The sequence below is a fragment of the Poecile atricapillus genome, chromosome 1 (assembly GCF_030490865.1).
Source record: "Poecile atricapillus isolate bPoeAtr1 chromosome 1, bPoeAtr1.hap1, whole genome shotgun sequence".
NCBI classification, from domain to species: Eukaryota; Metazoa; Chordata; class Aves; order Passeriformes; family Paridae; genus Poecile; species Poecile atricapillus.
Window position 1 is genome coordinate 18,638,338 of NC_081249.1, and position 20,557 is coordinate 18,658,894.

General features: G+C 38.1%; 1 long non-coding RNA gene across 1 annotated transcript; it reads left to right on the forward strand.

Annotated features, from left to right (window-relative positions):
• Positions 1-5,655: 5,655 nt before the first annotated feature.
• On the forward strand, positions 5,656-17,066 carry LOC131586862 (uncharacterized). Its single transcript, XR_009279257.1, has 3 exons — positions 5,656-5,772; positions 12,187-12,235; positions 16,881-17,066. It is a non-coding gene; the product is annotated as an uncharacterized LOC131586862 (long non-coding RNA).
• Positions 17,067-20,557: the final 3,491 nt, after the last annotated feature.

The window sequence follows — 20,557 nt, forward strand, 5'->3', positions numbered from 1 at the left end:
GATGAACAGCAGAATGCATTGCATATGCATTGAGAGCCAGGAGAGACACCTCTGCTACCCTATAGGATTTTCCACTCAGCCTTTCAATGCTATGTTCCATTTTTAAAGGTTTTCTATTTTTGTAAAAAAACATAAAATAAAAATCCATCACATCCCTGAGCCCAACCAAGCCTAAACCCACAGCAGTCACAGAAGTGGAGTGTCTGGGTGGCTAAGCCTGGAATAAATCAAGGCTTTTGGCCCTTCACTACCACAAAGACATTGAGGTACCAGAGCATGTCCAGAGAAAGGCAACAGAGCTGGTGAAGGGTTTGGAGCACAGGTCTTACACAGAGCAGCTGAGGGAGCTGGGCTTCTTTAGCCTGGAGAAAAAGAAGGTTGGGAGAGCGTTAAGGCTGAGAGGGCTGAGAAGGTTATCACTCTCTACAACCACCTGAAAGGAGGCTGCAGCTGGGTGGAGGTTGGTTTCTTCTCCCAAGTCACAAACAACAAGTCACGCCATGGGAGGTTTAGATTGGATAATAAGAAAAAATTCCTCACCAAATGGGTAATCAAGCACTGTAATGCGCTGCCCAGGGAAGTGGGTGAGCCATCATTCCTGGAGATATAGAAAGGATGAGCAGATGTGGCACTTAAGGAGCACAGTTTAGTTGTGGATTCGGCTTTACTGGGTTAATGGTTGGACTGGATGATCCTAGAGGTCTTTTCCAATGTGAATCTTTGACTCTCTGATTCCTGCTGGTTGGCAGCATATCTGAGACCAGTGCACAACCATACCCACCCCCACTCTGTGAACCCTTATAGCTCTGTGACCACAGCCCCCCGTCACTTTTCACTCCACTCATGGCAGCTGGTTTCCTCAAGGTGCTTGTGTCCCACTGCACCATCACCCTCACAGCACCAAGATCTTCAGTGAAGATAGAGGACAAGTCAGTGTTGGTGCAATGACCATGATTTTAGGCACAATCAGCTTTCTGAATTGGGTTAAAGTACTGGCTTTTTCTCTCTGTTTGGATGGAGATTGAAATTGCAGCATGTGTGAGGATCTTTGAGACCAGGAGTGACATCACATGGCTGAGGTCCTAAGGTCAAACCAAGTTCCATTCCTCTTTCCTTGAGGAAAAGCTTTCTGTGGTGTCTGTCCTGGCCCAAAGTAGTCCAGTATGTAAACCTGTTTGCTTTATAATAAAATTATCATATAATTTTCTTACAGTTAAAAGAACAAGCAGAAACTCACATCTTATTAACAGTTGCCAATAATTAATAAAGGCAGATGCTTACATGTTTTAGTCTCTAATCCATATTTTAAAGCTTACTCACAGCCTCTCATAAGACAATACACTTTCTCCTGTGTATTTGGCAGCAGTGTTTGAAACAATGAGGAAATGAGTTGTTCCATTACAAAATACTTATATCTATGTCCTGATAGAATATGAAGGCAAATGTCTAAACATATTCCCGTATTTTTTCAATCCAGCTGTAAGGGGAAATTGCTCTCTCAGGCAGACCTCCTGCTGCTGCTGAGATCCTTGAAAGGCTCCACATCCTGAGGGAAGTTGCATTTAAAATTAGCACACCTGCTTCATGTGTCATCCAGGCAGATCCTGTTCCAGGAAAAAAAATAGATTAATAGATTGGTAAAGAGTAGTTAAATTTTAATTTTGTCTTGTGAAGACAGAAAGTGATTCCTGGGGCAGGATATGGAGTGCATCATTTTGATGCAGTCCACTCACACCAGTTTGAATATAGGATGATGCTTTGTAAGGTGCTGTGAACTTTAGAATTTCTATACATTTTTTTTAAAGCATATTTTTGTGTTCTTTAACATTTTCTATAAATATTGCAGGATAAATGGATATTTACTTCTATTGACAGGAGTTTTTTATATCTTGCAGTTCCATGAGGAAAAAAGAAAAGCGAATCCTAGTTTACTATAGCAGTCACAAAAGTAATGAAAATTCAAAAGTTTCAATATAATACACCATTATCATACCATGAAGTTTTATGAGTGTATTTGTGCACATTCATGTGCACATACTTGTGTGTTTTAGCACAAAATAAAATGACGCAAAACAAAGCAAAATTTTTTGGATCAAAAAATCCAAATCATGGATGCTACTCTTTGCTTGATTCCTGTTCTTCTCCAAGCCTTCTCACACATTCCTAACTGTCCCATTTTCTTTTTCTTTGCATACCTGCCAGATTCTTCCTCTGCCCACAGAAAAATTTCTAGCATGTCTGTCACTGTTTATATAGTTGCCAGCACAACTCTTCTTGCTTGCTTTTCTAACAATAATAGTAGATCAGATTTGAAAGTACAGGAATGCTTAAAAATAATGATAAACTAAAAAATACCAAGGTATGATGTACAAAGCACATATACTTTTATTTCTTTCCATTTCTATGCAAAAATTCTTGATTCTCTTTATTTTCCCTGCTTGCATGACCCCTTCAGAATTGCAGCAGCCAGCAGTACTCTTCTGAATTCATTGTACATTCATTTGCCACCTCTGCATGACCTTGTCACACTGAGCTTCGAGCCATGCTGGCTGAGCTGACATTTAATGGCTCCCCACATCCGTTTTGAGAAAGAAACTGAAAGGGATGTACAAGAGTGCAAAATAAGGGTTTTTTCTTTCTTTGTCTTCTCGCCTTGGCCCCCCCTTCCTTGCCTGCCCCCTTCCCCTTTTAGGAATGTCATGCATACTAAGCCACGTAGTTCCTGGGGGGTGGGGTGGGGGGAGAAGTGCTCTTAAAGATATGGTTGGGGTTTATTTTTTTTAAGCCAGCTGTTTAAATAGTTAGTCATCCAAAGTTAGTCACTCCAGGCTCCCTCTGTGCAGCCACAGAGGGAAATGTGCACCTCCAAAGGCCAAAGACTAAGGTAAGTGTCTACAGCACTCAGATAAATCCTCTGTGGAAGTATCTGTTTCTCATTGTTGACTTTAACCTGAGCCAAATTTACTCATTAAAATTAAGGGAAGTGCACCCCCCACTCAATACACTGCTCTGAAATGGGTGAAGGGCTGGTAGAAATAAGATAGCTGATCTTTTGGTGAGTGCAGCTGATGTTATTCGTGTCTTACCATCTCAAGTGAGGTGGCTATCTGTGCTTTACCAAGGTGCAAAAGTAGACATTTGGTCCAAGCAGTATTCTTACTAAATTACAGCATGACAAGTTAAGTGGATGTGGAATGCATTGCCGTAGTTGAAGACAGCTGTGGTTTTCTTCCATTTCCTTGACTGTATTTACTCATTCCATTTGCCTGAAGGATTGCTGCAGAGGTTTATGGATGCATATTTGAACTATATACTATGTTTGTTGAACAGATACCATAATTAATGAGTAACATTTGTTTTCAAAAGAAAATCTTTAGCTATTTTCCTTCCTCCAACGTTTCTTAAAAAAAAAGGAAAAAGATTAATCTTGACACAATTTGTCTGGGAAAGCTAGAGTGGCAATATGATGATGTTCTGAGTAAACAAGGGAAAGGAAACTCCTCCAGGGAAGTAGGTGCATGTTTCAAAATAGAATAAATAAATAAATAAATAAATAAATAAATAAATAAATAAATAAATTTATTTATTTAAAGGGAAGTCATCCTGGCAGTAATCTGCATATTAAGTATGATGTGATCTACAAAAGAACTTAGTAATTTGCTTGACTTTAAGCACATGGTTAGTCTCACTGTCTATTCACATGCTAAATGTAATACTTACGTACTTCATTAAACATAGATTTGCTGCCAGGAAGTGTCACTGTAATTAGATTGTTAAAGCTGTGCATATTTGAACCTTACAGCATAATTTCCATGATTAGCATGATCATTATTAAGGGCACCTTCTTTCAGAAAATGCAATTTTTTTTTTTTCAGGTTGTCTTCAGTTAAAAACCAGCTTTTACACAGAGTGGGAGAGCATCTTCTACGATGTCAATGATGATTCATGCTGCCATATTTTTAGGGAAACACCGCACTCTGCTGGTGAAAACTCTTCCTTCTCTCGTGGCGCTCTGGAAAGGTCTTGGAAAAGAAAGATTCTGCTGAGCGAATAATACTTTTTAAGCAAGGACGTGCATTGTCTGCAGCATCCTTATAAACGGACAAATGGGAATAGGTCTATTTTTCCCCTCTCTACTTCTTATTCTCTGAAGAATAGCCAAAAATACGTAGATATTCCGCAACATTTCCTGCAATAAAGAACATGTGACTGTATGATAAGCACAGCTTGGCTGTCCACACTATTTGCAGGGCTCAATAGAAACTTCAGTGTCAGATCTAGGCACCTTTTGCCATTGCCTGATGTGAATCCCACAAATTGAATTTCTGGTTAGAAACAGGAGCAGTCAGTAGGGCTCAGCCCCAAACCGGCACTCCTAAATTGAGTCCCTTCCCTCTTCACCCCTGTTCTTCACTACTTGTACCACCTCTTCCTCATCTCTATTTTCTGACTCCTGGCCATTAGATGGCAATCGTGACTATGATCTGCTTCCCACGTTCATGTCCTGTGGTGGCCAAACTGCTCGTGTGCCCTCGCTCCTAAGAGAACCTTTTCTTGTCCCCCTCTGCCTTTCTCATATAAAGCAGCAGTGGTTTCGCGGGGTCTGGTTATTAAGCCTGGCAGTGGCTTACAGGGAAGAAAGGAATTGTGTTCAGAGGGATAGCGTTGTCTTGGCACAAGAAATGTGCCCTCAGGCTGGAAGCAGCAGCATTCCATTAACACTACCAGGAGCTCTCCTCTGCACTAAGTTTTCTTTCCAGTTTCCCACAATTGCTCCAAGTGGCAGGACTCTGGCTGGCATTTTAGAGATAGTGGATCCAGCTTTGTGGCTGTGAACTTTAAAAGTCACAGGTAAATCTAGTTATAGCCAAGATTTGGGTTAAAGAGGATATATGATGCAAAGTCTTTAAGTTGAGAATCTCTGTCACCACTGTCCTTTTTGGCAGGGATTTGAAGCTTGTCAGATGAATCACCCTGAGGCCAGTTGCTGATTTTCTCCATATTATAGCCCCTAAAGAAGTGTCCTGTTCCGGCAGAGACTGGTTTGTCTTTAGCCACAGCCTTTTCTGCCCCGTCCCTGGCTGCAGAGCTGCCATGAGGCCACAGAGGTTCCTTCTGCCTGAGGTGTCCACCAGCGTCTCCCCAAGGTGTGCCCACACACCTGGTCAGCTGCACGAGCCCACAAACATCCTGCTCAGATCAGTACCTGGATCAGTACCTGGATCAGTACCTCAGATCAGATCTGCAGGATTTCAGCAGCTTCTGGGTCCATGCTGAGGCATTTGTGGTTACCTGCCTCTCCAATACGTGCCTTTTCTCCTTCTCACAAAAAAAGGCCAGAGCTGCAGAGTGTGGCCAGCTCACCAAAAGGGCGAGATATGCAGGTGAGGTGAGGCTGGAGGTGGGAAAGGACCCTGCACCTGGGGGATGTGCTGGAGTTTGGTGACAGTGGCTGGTTGAGCCTGGGAGGTGAGGAAGAGAAACATCACCCTGTGGCTCAGAAGAGAGGCTGCCGTCAAAGCAAAGCTGTGCTCTGATGACAACGAGCTGACAACAAGCAAAGCTGAAACTGTAAAGCCATTTCTAATTCTGGCATTTTCAAAATCTTGAAGGCTTAACCTCAACCTTCTAATTTGGTTCCCTTATACTATTTCTAGCTGTGTGCTTCTAGGCCCATGCTGTGAGGAAAATCAACTGTTACGCCATTTTTAGGGGGAATTTCCCCTGACTGACTTCATGATTTGGTCTGATGGGTGCTTGTCACATTAAAACGTAAGTAAAAGTAATGTTATCAGTTGCTAATATATTTAAGGGAAAATATTTTTATAAGGTTTTGATTTGTTTTACACACTTTTTCCACTGATAAAGGGTTTATGTTGAAAACATAAACTCTTAAAGCCTGGAAGTCTATGCAGTTGTGGAGTATTTCTGGTCCTTGATGCCCTTAATATAACACCTTATTGTTCTTCTGACTGGCTGAGGGAGTGGTGGGGAATTCACAAAGCAGACAGATAGATTATTGAAATAATCTTTCAAACTCTGCTTCTGGGGCAAGTTACACTCAAGGAAGGCAAGTCAGAAGTAGTTATATTTGCTAATTGGTATTCTGGGGTTTTCTTACATATGAAAATTATAAGTTGTCTGGACCAAAAATTATGTCCTTGTAAGTCTCACTGTCTTTAAAAGTACTAAAAAATTAATTATTTAATAATATTTATAATATATAATAATAAGTAAATACAATAATATTTATTATTTAATAATACATATATTGTTATTAAAAATAAAAATATTTATTTTAAATAATAAATATTATTAAAAAGTAAGACAGTAAATGCAACATAGGAAGAGGGCCTTTACCTGGAAATAGAAATATATTATCACCGAGGATCAGAAATCACAAATACAGTTTTGTACATGAAAACACCTTCTGCAGGCTTCAAAGCTTAACTTTTCCCAAGCTGCTGTTCATAAAAAGGCTGTTAAAAAGCAAATGAAAAAGTCTGTTTGGCTTTTTAGCATAAAAGGTTATAAGAAAACTGCAAGTTATGGCATAGTACCAGCAGAATACGCAGCACAGTTCTGGTTTTTGAGGCTAACATGACAGTACAAGTGTGTCCAGAAAATGGCTTTATCTGCCTAGATTTTTCTATTACCTGTTTCATTACTTGGTTACTATCAGCAATGGTTACAGAAATAGATTTTCCATTTTTTAGTGTCACGAGATGACATTAGGTAACATGCATTATTGAACTGCCCTATAACCATAATTAAAAATAAGAGATGAAAAGAATCAATCACGAGAAGAACTTTCTGCCAATCACAGGAGCGTGGATTTTGTGAAATGTCTTGCTCCAGAAAATCTGTCAGAAGGACAACATCCCCACTGGAAAGGGGACAAAATACTTTGAGAGAAACATATTTCTGATGCTTAGCTTAATGACATCATGGAGCAAATCCTGTTCAAGCACCCCCAATCTAAGGTCCATTTTGGTCAATAATTAAACAAAGATACATAATCACATTAGTTTTAATTAATTTTACTCTAAACATCAACACTGAAAAGAACTGAACATGAGATTTCCTTGCAGATTGCACATGCACCCTGGGGAGCTGCTGGGGAATTTTCTTTCTCCCAGCTGACAGTAGTGACACCTCCCAGCAAACACTGGTCAGAAAGTTTCTGATTTCTCAAGCTTTCATTGAGTGTCACCAGCACTAAATATAGAAAGAGTATGTAAATAGTAATACTTGGCCTATTTTCACCATCTTTTTACTAGCAAGGAAATGAAAATATAATATGAAACTACTTGTGGAAACTCCCCAATTCTGGAAGATTTAATTTCTTTGTTGAAATGGGCTTTTTGTTAAAATTTAAATGGATTATGCAAATAGATAGTGAAAATGCTGCAGTTTTGATACGTCCTTTTACTGGCAATATTTAGAAAAAATCCTTGATGTACATGTGATACATCTGAAATTTTCAAAACTACACTATTTCACATTCTGGTATCAAACAGAAATTTTATTTTAAAATCATTCATTGATTTTTTTACTAGAAAGTTTGTAAAAACTGGATTTAAGTTAAATTATAAATTCATTACTTTTTTATACTGGATTCAGGCTTTTACAAATTCTCCATTGTGGGGGGGGGATAATTATTCAATATTTTAGGGGTTTTGTTTATTTTTTGTTTGTTTTTTAAGGTAGAAGGCTGATTCTGCACTGCTTAAACTATAAGGAACAAAATAGCTGGGAAAGCACTTTATTATTCTTTAAAAATTTTTTTAAGTGTTTTATTCTTCAGTAAATACTTCAGTAAATTCAGTAAATTCTTCAGTTCCAATTGCTTCCCACGTAAATGAAAAGTACTGAACAAGTGGATTTAGTGGCTTATTTCATCACTCGGAAATCATTCAAAATTCTTTTCCCATCTTAATTTAGTTTTCTCTGTGTAGCCTGGTTTACATTTTTTGAGGAAGCCTTCTGAAAGTAGGAAACTGAAGATCTCTTTCTTTATGCCTAGCTTGGGAATGAACCACAAATGATGGGGATGAAAGGACATCACCTCAGATAATTCAAGGATCTGAAGGAGGCAGTGAGGTGGCAGCAGGAATCTTTCCTCCCAAACAAAGGGTCTGGAGCTTTTAGAAACTTGTCTCTGACTAGAGGAGCCAACATAGCCAACATAAGCATTTACAATGCCACTAGAGAATTTCTGCTTCTGAAAAAGAGCTAATTGATGAGATAATTATTCTAATTAGCAAAAAACTAAAGCCCCCCTGGAAGTCTCCAAAAGCTCATTCCCATAAATGGATCCCAGCTAACCTACTTCTGCAATTGCAATTGCAGGCAGATTTTCCACTAGGTTTGAGGAAGAAAAGCACAAAAAAACCCTGATTTCATATAGAAAAGTTTTTCTTTTTCTTAAATTAACCTTAAAGTCCATAAGACTCTCATCAAGAAATGGAAAAAAAAGGAGGAAGATTATTTTTATGAATACTAATATCTTCGGGGGAGACAGAATATCTTCCTTAAGAGAAAATTTGTATTCTTCTAACACAATTAATATTTTAGGGGGCAAAACCACATCTATTGAGGAAGCCCCTAAGTGCTTCCTTGTGTGCTTCCTCTGTGCTTCTTTTCTATTATTAAATAGCTCTATTTCAATCACTTAAAAAACATTATATTTAGCTGGAAATATGAGCCATGAATACTGTGGACTTCCAACCACTGCTTTTGTGCCTTTGGGGAATTGAATAAGAGAATGTATAAATCCCATAAGACAGGAATATGTACTGAAAGATGAGCAGGTGGTTGAGTGCTTTGGGGGACAATGAATGATTTGAACTGTAAAAAATTATTTCAAAATTAACAGTGAAATAGTAAGAATAAATTAATTGAAGCTAGTAAATGCAAGACAAAAACCACTTATTGATTCCCCTGGCAAGTGAGATCATAACTATTTAAGCTGTTTAAATCCATAACATTTTTTCCCAAAAAATCATCAGTGTAACATTTTTGAATGGAAACTCCAAGTTATATAATACTATCACACTTCTCATAAAATCAGCTTTCTCATAAAATCACCAGAGCTTTATAAATTCTGACTCTTTCAAACTTCCATAGTCTCTGCAAAACAATTTTCCAGTGAAATTACAGCCTCCTTCACTATTCAGGTGATTTCTCCACACTGATAAAACAGTTTCTAAGGCAAAGGTTGATTTTTCTGTCCCATCATTCAGTGAAGTCTGTATAAAATCTGCTCTGCTAGCTTTGGTTTTCTGTGTACCTTGCTGTTTCTAGACTGCCAGGAAAGATCTTTAGCCTTTCCCACTTTCCAGGCCCTTTCTTCCAGGCATGGCTGGACCCACGTTCCTCCAGGCCAAATTGAAGCTTAGTCCTTTCCTTGTTAGTCACTCCTGGCTCCCGGGTGTCCTACACAATCTGTGTGTTGTAGGGAATGTATTTTGTGGCCATGGATGCAGAGGTGGGGAATTTGTCAGGCAGGGCTATTGTAGCAGTCAAAATAATAAAAAAAGAGAAGAAGCAACTCAGCTGAAACCCTATTTGGGAACACAGGTCTGTGTTCAGTGTGCTCTAAGCTGCCTGATGTTCTGGTATTGCACAGATGTTCCAGTCATGGGATGTTTGCATTTACATTTTCATGCATCCCTATAGAGAAATCAGAAATTGCAGAGTCACAAGGACTCCCTTTATAGCCCAGTTGCATTAAACTATTTTACCTATTGGACAGGAAGGTTGTTTGCTTTATGTGATGAAAGTGGTTGTAAAAACAGAAGTTAGTCATGCCTCACAAAAGGAGTCTATCAGAAAGCTGGGATAACTTCTTAAATTGAAGTAAAAATACCTGAAAGACAGAAATGCTGTTGTCAAGATGATTACACATATATTTTATTAATATAAATTATTAGGTATACTATCATTATATGACATTTGTTTTTTACTGTGCTTAAAATTTTGCTTTTCAACTTAGATGTTTTATTTGAGGGTTTAAGTCTGTGTTTTACAATCAAAAAGCACAGTAGTTTATTGTTTATAAATAGTTTGGATAAATGCTGTGGACAATCAAGAAATTTCTGGTGAGGAATTTGATGAAGTTCTTTGTGGCATATGTCAAAATACACCAAACTACAAAGATCTCTTAGTTGATCTACATAAATTTTATCTCCATCTTTCCAGAAGTAGCTGAGGTGGTTTCCACCAAACGCTAGCTTTTGTAGAGAGCTGTTGACTATAATCGTCTCTGTGAGTGTAAAATACTCACAGCTGAGGCTGAAAGGAACCACTGAGGTCGTGCAGTAAATCCCCTTTGCTCAAAACAGAATCAACTAAGGCAGGTTGCTCAGGATTGTGTCCAGTTAGGTTTTGAATATCTCCAAGGATGCAGACACTGCAATCTCTCTGGGTAAACCATTTCACCCTTGGATTTTTCTTTTGAAGACAAGGATTGCAGCCTGGCTTTTTGCAGGATACTCCCCTCAGGATCCTGATCTTCACCATCTCATGGTCATGGCAACCCAGGCTGCCCCTGACCTTCACATCCTTGACCAGTTCTTCCTTTTTTGTAAGTGCAGGCACATTACTGCATAGCACTTCAGAGACACATCCACTCTTGATTTCCAAGAAGAATGTGAAAAAGCTTCCACTATAATTTTGTCCTTCGGATATCCTTATTCATGTGCATACAGCTGAGATAGACCTTCCTAAATCTTAAATCCTGTTTTGTTTTTTTCAAGGTCTTCAATAAAGAGAGACACAGAAAACTCAGCTTATGTATCCCTGCCACAATAAAGTCCTGCTTCTTTTCAGTAAGGTCCAATGCCCCTAAGTGGGTGATTCATGAAAAGCATAATGAAACTAAATCCACTCTATGTAGAAATAGCTCAGATTAGGTTGGAAGATAAAACTGATACCATTCAGAGCCTGGTTAATGCTATTAAAAGATAAATTGAAACACAGTATCCTCTAAACACCTTCAAATCTCTGTTTGTCAGTTAAAAAAAAAAAAAAAAAGCACTGTTTGAACTTTGAAGGGTTTATCAAAGATATTGCAGCGAATTTTTAGAAAATATATATCATTGCTGAACTTATCTTCTGGCAAGGACATATTATTTACTGCAGGCCTGTATCAGGTTTTGAATGATCCCCTGCTAGTAGCACTGTTGTCACTACCCTGTAATAAAGGTGATATTCTGCTGCCAGAAAAAGAAATTTTGCTTAACTTAGTGAAAGACTGAGATTAACTTGTGTGATAAATAAGACTCCAAAATTGCAGTGAGGGAGATTTTTCAGATTTCTGAAAGGCTTAAGATGTTCATCATAAAGTCCTTGAACATCAAACCTTCTCACTACAGTTACTGGAAGGAAGCAGGTTGCAGGAGGAGTTTTACGTGCTTGTGCTCCTGAGTGTACATTTTTCTTCTGTGATTAAAAGATGAGTCAAGAAGCTATAAATAACATGGAATAAAAGCTCACCGCAGGCCATAATCTTTTGTTGAGTAGCTGAATTCAAGTTTTAGACATAAATCCAGCTGGTAGGTTTGGTTGGAGTAAGGTTTCCATATTGGTTATGTCCTGGGTATCAGCAAGAGAAGGGCAGGGTTTGGACAGCAGCACCCTCACCCCGACCTCCACAACAGACCCTGCACTGCCCAGGGGATGGCTGGTCCTGTGGTTGTAAGGTGTGGAAGGAGTAATGATCCATGAGGAAGGAGTTGGGATTTTAAAGGATTTTGTTTGGTTTAGGGGACATTGAGGTTTTTGGTTCCTTTTGTTCGGGGATTATTGTAAAGCTGATTCTCCTTCAAATGCTTCTGCCACTGTGAAAGTGCTGAAAGAAACGTTGCTGATGGAAAATGTGCAATTATTTCTCAAATACAGAGTAGTTGAAGGAAATAGAAACCCAGCTGGCACTTTACATAATTGGTTTTCATCAGCCAGCAATTCCCTAGGATTTGTAAATCTAGCAAAAGATTCATCTTCAGTTTTCACTATTTTCTTGCATAAATCATAGATATTTCAATTGCCTTTGGTTAGTGGTTCCTGCGTAGATTCATTTTCATCAGCTTGTTCAGGTCCTAAAAAGAATCTTTTGAGAGTTTTTTTTCTAGCAGCTGTCTGAGAGTTGTAGTTCAATTACATCTCTTTGTATTTTCCTTTCAGGTGATGTATACTACAGCCAAGAATGACAGAGGAACTGCCCATTGCAATGGTAAATGGCAGCATTTGGATACTTGGATTCACACAGAATTTTTGAAATATCAATGTACAATTAATAACAGACTTGTGACTGAGGCATTGAGATTTCCTTCTAAAAAAAAGTGACTTTTCTTTTTCTGTTAAAAGGTACTTAGAACCAGCTTAAAAATTCATAACATAAATACACACATTCACGGACTGTTTTTTTTCCTATGACATTAATATACCTTGGTTTTGCTATTAAAAAAGAAAAACATTTTAAAAGAGAGGCTAGCAATTGAATTTGAATTCATGGAGGGACTATGCACAGCAAGGATTGTGAAATTCATCTGGATATTCATTGCTTTTTTAGAGAAATTAGGTGCCTCTCTAAATAAATACCAACAGCATAGTCAAGAGGGACAGCAGAAAACAGGTGTACTGTTTATGGTAGATGAAAATGCTAGAAATCTCTCTGAAAGGCTGATCAGACTTTTGTTTAGTATATTTGCATATGGGATTTACTCCAAAGACAGGGGAAGACAGGAAGAAGGCTCACACTGAATGTGGGAGATCAAACATGTAGCACCAACACTCAGGCATCTTTATTTCTTCTGTCAGCTTTGTTCCTTTCTTTTTTTTATTTGGAGGGAAGCTTAAGTATCATACAAAGAAAGATGTACCAGTCTCAAAGCTACAATAATATTTTGAAGCACAATAATATTTATAAGGAAAAAATACAAGGAAAGACAAAACAAAAAAATAAGGGTATTATTTTGTAAAATAATATAAGCATATGATTAGAAAGAACCTATTATTACGTTGTAGACAATATTCAGCTAGGTAAACATACAAAGAAGATTAGAAAAAGGGAAGAATGTAGAGGAAAGAGATGAAAGAACTATAATCAAAAGGCAGATATTAAAATGCTGATTAAGTGCTAATATGATAGCAGATTAACTGGTCTGACCACAGAAAACATTATTCTCTACAATTAAAATGCAATAAATTTGGGTTATTTGAATACCAAGCACAACCAAACACATAAATATATTTATTAAAATATTAATATATTAATGTATTAATGATGTATATTTATATGTTAACATTATAATAAAAAAGCTGAAAAATAATCATAAAACAGGGTTTCTGGCAGCCCTGAGTATTTTATTAGAATGCATTAGTGGTCCAAACAAATATACTTTTGAGAAGTATTGGAAAGTTCTTATTTTTCATCACTACAGGATTACCTGGAGATTTCATAAGGAAATCACAGCTTGTATAATATTAAAAAGCACATGTTTTTATAAAACATTTTTTCTAGAAGAATAATGATTTTACAGTCAGGACTTGTGAGATTGATTCCAATGACACAGACACAAAGCTATCCTGAATAGAGTAGTCTGTGTTAAAGAAGAGCAAACTCAGCCTCTGATTTCACAAATTCTTGGCAGCATTTTTGTGTTTTAAAAAAATGAAAATACTCATTCTCTTTATTTCTCTGACATAAAAAATAATCTGTGTACGGTAATGGCAAAACTGAAAGCCGTCATCTACTGATAAACTGACACAGAGGGACCATTGTGTAAACAGAAGTGATCTGTGTTTTTCTAGCATCTTCTCTGGACTAACTAGAAGTCACAATGACTTTAAGAGAGTAATTTCTATATTTATCTGGTGTAGGAATATAAGTTCTAATGACAAAAGATGACCTAGAGGGACACACAATGAGTTGTTATGCCAAAATAGATCACAAAGCTGCTGAGCTATTCAGGAGGAAAAGTACAAAGAAAAGGAAATTATCAGAGCATGGTGACCACACAGCTCCATGCTTTCTGCCTAGTAGCTTAAACATTTGTGTACATATATATGGCATAATAAACTCCAGTCCCAAGTTTTTATCACATATGGGAACCTTTATGTCTATTGATCTCATAGGTCTTAAAAATAGAGTTCACAATGGACATGTCCAGAAACTTCACTGATTAAAGTATTATTCTCCAGGGCAATGCTGACAATAAGATAATAAGATAAGCGTGACTTTGAAATGTCCATAATAAATATTATAAGCAAAAGTATACATACATTTTATTTATGTACAATTCCTGTAGCTTTGTTAATAATTATATAATTATATATTATATAATAACAGCAGTAGGTGTGTAATTTATTCCCTCTAGCTTCAGAGAGGCTTACCAGCTCCTTTTCTTTTTCTTCCCCTGGACAAGCCATTTAGAGAAATAAAGTGCTCAGATGCTTAGATGGCTGAAACTTGTTCCAGTTTCAATTCTGGTGGCATTTGGGAAATTATGTGGCTTATGATTATGTTAGATGTTACGAAGTTATTTTCATAGCACTCACTCTGAGAATGGCTGTATCATTAGTGAGTCCATCAGCAAGGATGCATCTCACTCTGATGTTTGTAAAAGCCTTAGAAAAGGTACAGAGATACAACTGTCTGAGCCTCCAGATGCTTAAATAACTCACATCTAAAAACTGTGTGAAACACACTGGAACCACCCTGACAGCAGGGTTTTCTGCTGTGCATATTCGTTTTCTTCCCTCTCTGATAATGAGAGCAATAATTTGTTCCTCTGTGAGGCAAGCTGCACTCAGATTTCAGCATGAATTTGAGTAAAACCTCTGGGTGTCTCTTTCACTCTGCTAGACACAACTGTTAACTTAAGGACAAATCCACAAGTCATAGGATTTGCAACAGGTTCTGAGTAGAGAAGAGAGACCAAGAACTAAATATGAAAAAAAAATCACTCTGAAGTGATTAGCTTCAATTCAGTAACCATAACCCAACCCTCTAATCAGAAAAGAAGTAAAAGAAAATTTTAATTGTTTTTTTGCCACACAAACACACCAACATCTGCTCAATTGGTGGTTAGATGCATAAATGGCAAGAGGTGGACAGGATCGCAGCATGTCTCACGAGGCACATCTCCTACTGCTTGGTATTAGGATGCCTTCTCTCAGTGTGCTGCCTGAGTTGAACTCCACCTCAAGTTGCTTTTCTCTGTCCTATGCCCAGTAAGAGAAACATGGATGAAGACTGTGAATTATCTCCCATAGGCAGATATTTATGTAAATGTATAAATTTACAAAACAAGGTCATAGCCTTAGAGATCATTGTATTTTGGAGCTTAAATACCCAGGTGCCTTGGAAGATTCCCCTCAGGTGGGCTGGAAGTAATTAACTGTTTTTGTCCCTGGGTATCAGTAAGCCAGCATCTATGATAGTTTCACTAAGGGAAGAGAGACAGACAAAAACTGATCTGGCTGAATACCAAAGCCTGGAGGGAGAGAAAATCTGGGAAAATGGTCCCAATAATTGCTTGCAGCCACTGTGAGAAAGCCATAATCACCTGAAATGTTCAATAGCAATATCTCACTTGCTTGAATATTAACTGGGCACTGTTTTGGGAGATTCCAACAGATCTCCTCTTGGCAAGATGAGACTCCCTGTGTCTTTCATCTTGTTATCTCAAAGCATTCTACAGATGCAAAATGATTTGCAAAGCAATTCTCATTATCTACATTGCACAAATGATTAAGGCAAAGGGTAGAGAGACCTCACAAGTACTCCTGGGTCACTTAGAATGAGCCAAAAACTGTCCTACACATAAGCAGTAAACACTCTTAAAAGCAGACATTTCTTTGAAGTTTAAGGAGATGCCTTTCTCTGCATACCTTGTAAGCAGCATCTGTCTGTGTTGTCACAAACATGTAGGTAAGTATTGCTTTTCTTTTGCCTGGACATTGATGTACCCAGCTGCATCTGGGCCCCAGGACCTTCCCTCTGGGTACAGCAGGTCCCACTTCTTTCCCTTCCCTCCTGGCCAGATTGCAGATGGGTGAAGCTTGGTGCCTTCTGGTCACTCAGCGCTGCCTCTTGGTGTCCTACACAAACCTGTGTCATCAGCAGAATTTTCTGTGGCCATAGACACACAACCAGGCCCTTTGCTGGGCAGGAGCAGTAGGTATAGAGGGCATCCCAGAAGATAGTTTCTGATTTCTGTCAAAAGGCAAAAGCACTATCAGGAAAATTAACCATGTTATTAATACCCCACAAAAGAGATAGCAATTTATTGTATCATGCTCCCTCTGATGCTGGGAACCCACAGTGATACAATATAAGATAGGCCTCTGGCCATGCCATGGCACACTGCTCAGACTTTCTCTCTGTGGTGAGGTCCAACAGCAGTCATCTTCAGAATTATTTTAGGATCTTCTTAGAACCAAAGCAACTCTGTCATATTCACTGTGGAAAAAAAAAAAAAAAAAAGAATAGTATTTGTAGGAAAACATGCTGCTTCACTTCAAGATAAAGTCAGGAACATTCTTTTGACATCATGGCTGGTGACAAACAGGTTCTGCCTATGGGCTCTTTGGTTTGACAAGCTGGTTGCATTTATTGTATGGTAAGGCATGAGGCACAGTCCCCAAAGCCAAGTCACGTGTAGAACAGCAGGGCTCAGCACAGGCTTGCACTGCTCCAGCCAGCTGTGCATGGATCCTTATCTCCTCCAAGTGCAATAGCCTGCTGTGTAGGACCCCCAGGCTGTTGTTCAGGTGGTTGTTGTTGCCTGTGGTATAAAGGGGGTAGCAGGCTGTGTACATCTGATGAAGTCATAATTTTGTTCATTTGTCTTTTCACTACATGTTTTTTCAAGCCCTGCAAGTTGACCGGCTCTCTTAGCATGCCAAAACTCAGCTTGAGGTACAAAGGACTTCCTATTTCAACAGCACATCCTGCATCAGTTTCTGAAATCCTGTCAAGCCTTATCATTGAAGTAAGCTAAGAATCTCCAGAAGCATCAGCAGCCACAATAAAGCCAAAATTCTGCTCATTCAGCTTCACAAGGGTAAGTGCACTGAAGGGTGTTAAAGCAAATGCTTTCACTTTGTTGGTGCTCACACCTAGCACAGTAAGTATGCTCCAGTGGGGATTGTTACCTGCTTCATGTGGATTATACCAAGATGTGTTAGGTTGTGGATATTCTTTAAAAATGTGTGTCTTTCCCATATCTATCTGTTGACCCATAAAACTTTAAAATAGTTTCCTTAGAATACTGATACCTCAGGAGGATTACTGATTAGATGGTTGTCTCTACATGTAGAAAATGCATTCCAACACAAGCTAAAAACTCTCAGGGAGGGAAGATTTTCAGTAAATGGCAGCTGAGATGTGAGTCCTGCCTATTGGGGCTCAATCAAGTAGTTCTAGATTTTTAATTTTTTTGTACTGCAAAACTAAAGGTAAAACCCAATATACTGTTTGATAGGCAGATTTAAATATTTGAAATCACACAGATTGAACTTGTTGCCATTCACAGCCTGACTGTTGTAATTCATAGAGAAATTTAATCAGGTATTTTCCCCAAAGCTTATTAATTGATCTGAGTTAATGAATGTGAGGTTTTTGAAGCCCAGATCCAGTGTTTCTCTAGGTCAGGGTCTGAGAGCAATTAAAAGAAATAGTCCATGCTTTTGTCCTAGCAAGTACCTGAAAGCGTCAAATATCCAAGGCAGTCTAACCAGTCTTATCTTGTCCTCAAGGTGACACCTTGAAAATTAATTTGTGAGATTATTAAAATTTTGAAAAATAATGAAGTTAAGGTTGTTTTATGAAGTTTATGCCAGAAATAAAAAAGCTGACTACTTTAGGGAAGCAGTTTTTGAGAGATGTTCAGATAGGTCCTCAAACATACCATGGAAGATTTAGTCGTTTTGAAATACTAGAGAAGAAAAAGTCTCTGTGAGGTTTAGATACCATCAGCCTAATGATTTTTCTCAAAATTTAAAGATAACTTTATCCAGAAAGGTCAAACTCTGCAAGAATTTTTCAAAAGCCATTTCTTTCCTGAAATAATTGAATATAAGTTGAACAACAGTTCACTGGGGCAAACTATGAATCCAGATGGCAGAAACAACAGCTGGGGAAGGGCTGGTAACAATTCAAGTGTTTAATTTGTTAAAGGTTTTGCAAATCCAGCAAGTGTTTGGATGAAGGTGTTACCCATACAGGGCTCACATACAAAATGAGCATTATACCACTTCAGATAATGTCTTCTGAAGAGATTCCATATTAAAAAGTATATTTAAATCCCATCTATGACTGGTCTTCATACAGTTAAGCAAGGTAACATTCAGTTCCTGAGGAGAGCAGATGGAGAGATGCTCTGGTAAAGCTGCTGAAGAAGAAAGAATGGTTCAATCAGTGTGACCTGCAAAAGTCTCATCTCCTGAATCAATTTTTTTTTTTCCATAAGGATTGCTTTAGTAGCAGTTCTTGCTCATACAGTTCTGTAGGAGCAATAAATATAGTATAAATGTTATGTAAATAGAATTGTCACAGCCAACTCCTGGTAGTGGGATCAGCACTGTGTTACCATTTAGTTCTAGTGTTGCAATGAAAGATGAAAACTCCTGATATTTTGTGGAGTTTGTTACTGGGATATAATTTCCCTAATCCTTAAATTGAAGAAAAAAAAGAAATAATGAGATAGGAATGACCTGACACATTATGATTAAGGTTATTCTTCAGGATTTTTGAACTTCTGAAAGAGGTCATCAGAAACTGCTTTGGTATGAATATAGGCAAATATCAAAGTGACTGCATTATCATTTATTTCCACTTATTGTTAAAACCTTCAAGCTTCAGTGAAAGACTATGAAGAAACTGGTGATTTCTGCTTCTAAAGTACGTGGTAGTTTTCTGGGGTAATAAAAATTTCTGGTCCATGAGGATCATGAAGAACAAGCAGAACAGATAGTCTTGGATGTGAACATTTTATTTCAAGGGAAAAACAGATTTTCTCAATAGAGAACAGCTGCATGAACGGCCCATTAATAAAACTTATAATATGATAATTTTGTCCTATAGGGCTAATAATCACATTCTAGATAATTTTTATTTATACAAAGCGTGCATTTATGAAAAGGTCACAAGAAAAACTGTTAGCTACTTTATAAATATCATGGATCATGGATTGTTTATGGGTTTAATAAGTTTTTCTCTCCCAAGGTTAAAGGAATGGCATTAAAGGAACAAATATTATCTTGGGCTGGTTTTGAGGGCAGTATTTAACATGCTTATACTGACTGATTGGAAGTATTTTCAAGGTATGTAAATTTACTTTTCAAAGGGAGCAGCATAATGAGTAGGCATTTAAACTGCAGATGTAATGATAGTACCAAATTCAGAGAAAAGAGATCCAAAATAATCTCTCCCCGCTCTCAAATGCACCTCTGGCATCTCAGATTTTGAATGAAAGGAATCTTGTGCAGGGACAGACATTTCTTCAGCTGACAGACCATCTCTGTGATGAACTCCTCTCTGAGGCTATCAGGGAGCAAGAATCTCTGCAGTGTCATGTTTTTGTCTCTTTGCTTCTATGCACTTGGTGCACTTTGACTGCATTTTAGGAAAGTAATGCGGTGGTAGGTTTTTTTTTGAGGTTTTTTTTGGTTTTGTTTTTTTTTTTCTGGCTACAGCATCCTTCCCACCTGACAGTTGCAGAGCTGCCTTAAGGAGGAAGTGTTGTTCTGTGCAAATCCCTCCTGGGGTGGTTTGTTGCACTCCGTGACTCAAGCTCCGTGTGGCTGGCGAAGAGTGAGTTGTGCTGCTCTTTGTGGGATGCTACACTTTTATTTTCCCTAAAAGAAGAATGACAGTTGCCTAAAAGAAATAATTAATGTACATGAAGTTATTCAAATGTTGTGTAGAAGGGCAGACTTAACTATCTGAGCAGTTGTTTTTTTTTCACCAAAAAGGTAGTTCTGGCTGATTCAAACTTGCAACTTGGCAAAGATAGGAAAAGGTCCGCTTCCCCTAATTTCAGTCTGGGCTCAGCATTTGAAGTCAGTAACAGAGATGATGAGATAGTCGAATTGTGGGGACAGGAATGTAGTTCCCTCCCCTGCATATGGATATGACAACACTCAGTTCTCAGAAGTGAAGGGTACAGAATATTCTGATTTTTTCCCGAGCAGCTCCTTTTTCTTCCTTTTGTACTGAGTGATCTAATAAGACGTATTTACTGGATCAGTACAGCAGTAGAAGTTCTTTACTTTCCCACTCAGTACAGATATTTTCAAGATGAAAAATTAAAATGCTTGATTTCAAAATTGTCACAACAAAATGTTTTCACTCATTCAAATTTTTATCTTCAGCATCTTCTAGCTTACTGAACAAGGTTCATAAACCTGATGTGCAGTTAAAAATTCTGAATACTTAACCAAATACTCAGCTGTAATAGTAACCAGGCTCACTCCCATACATTTTCAGTTCAGAAAACATTAGGGAAGTCACACTGAAACAGAATCTCAAAGCAGTTCCACTGTATTT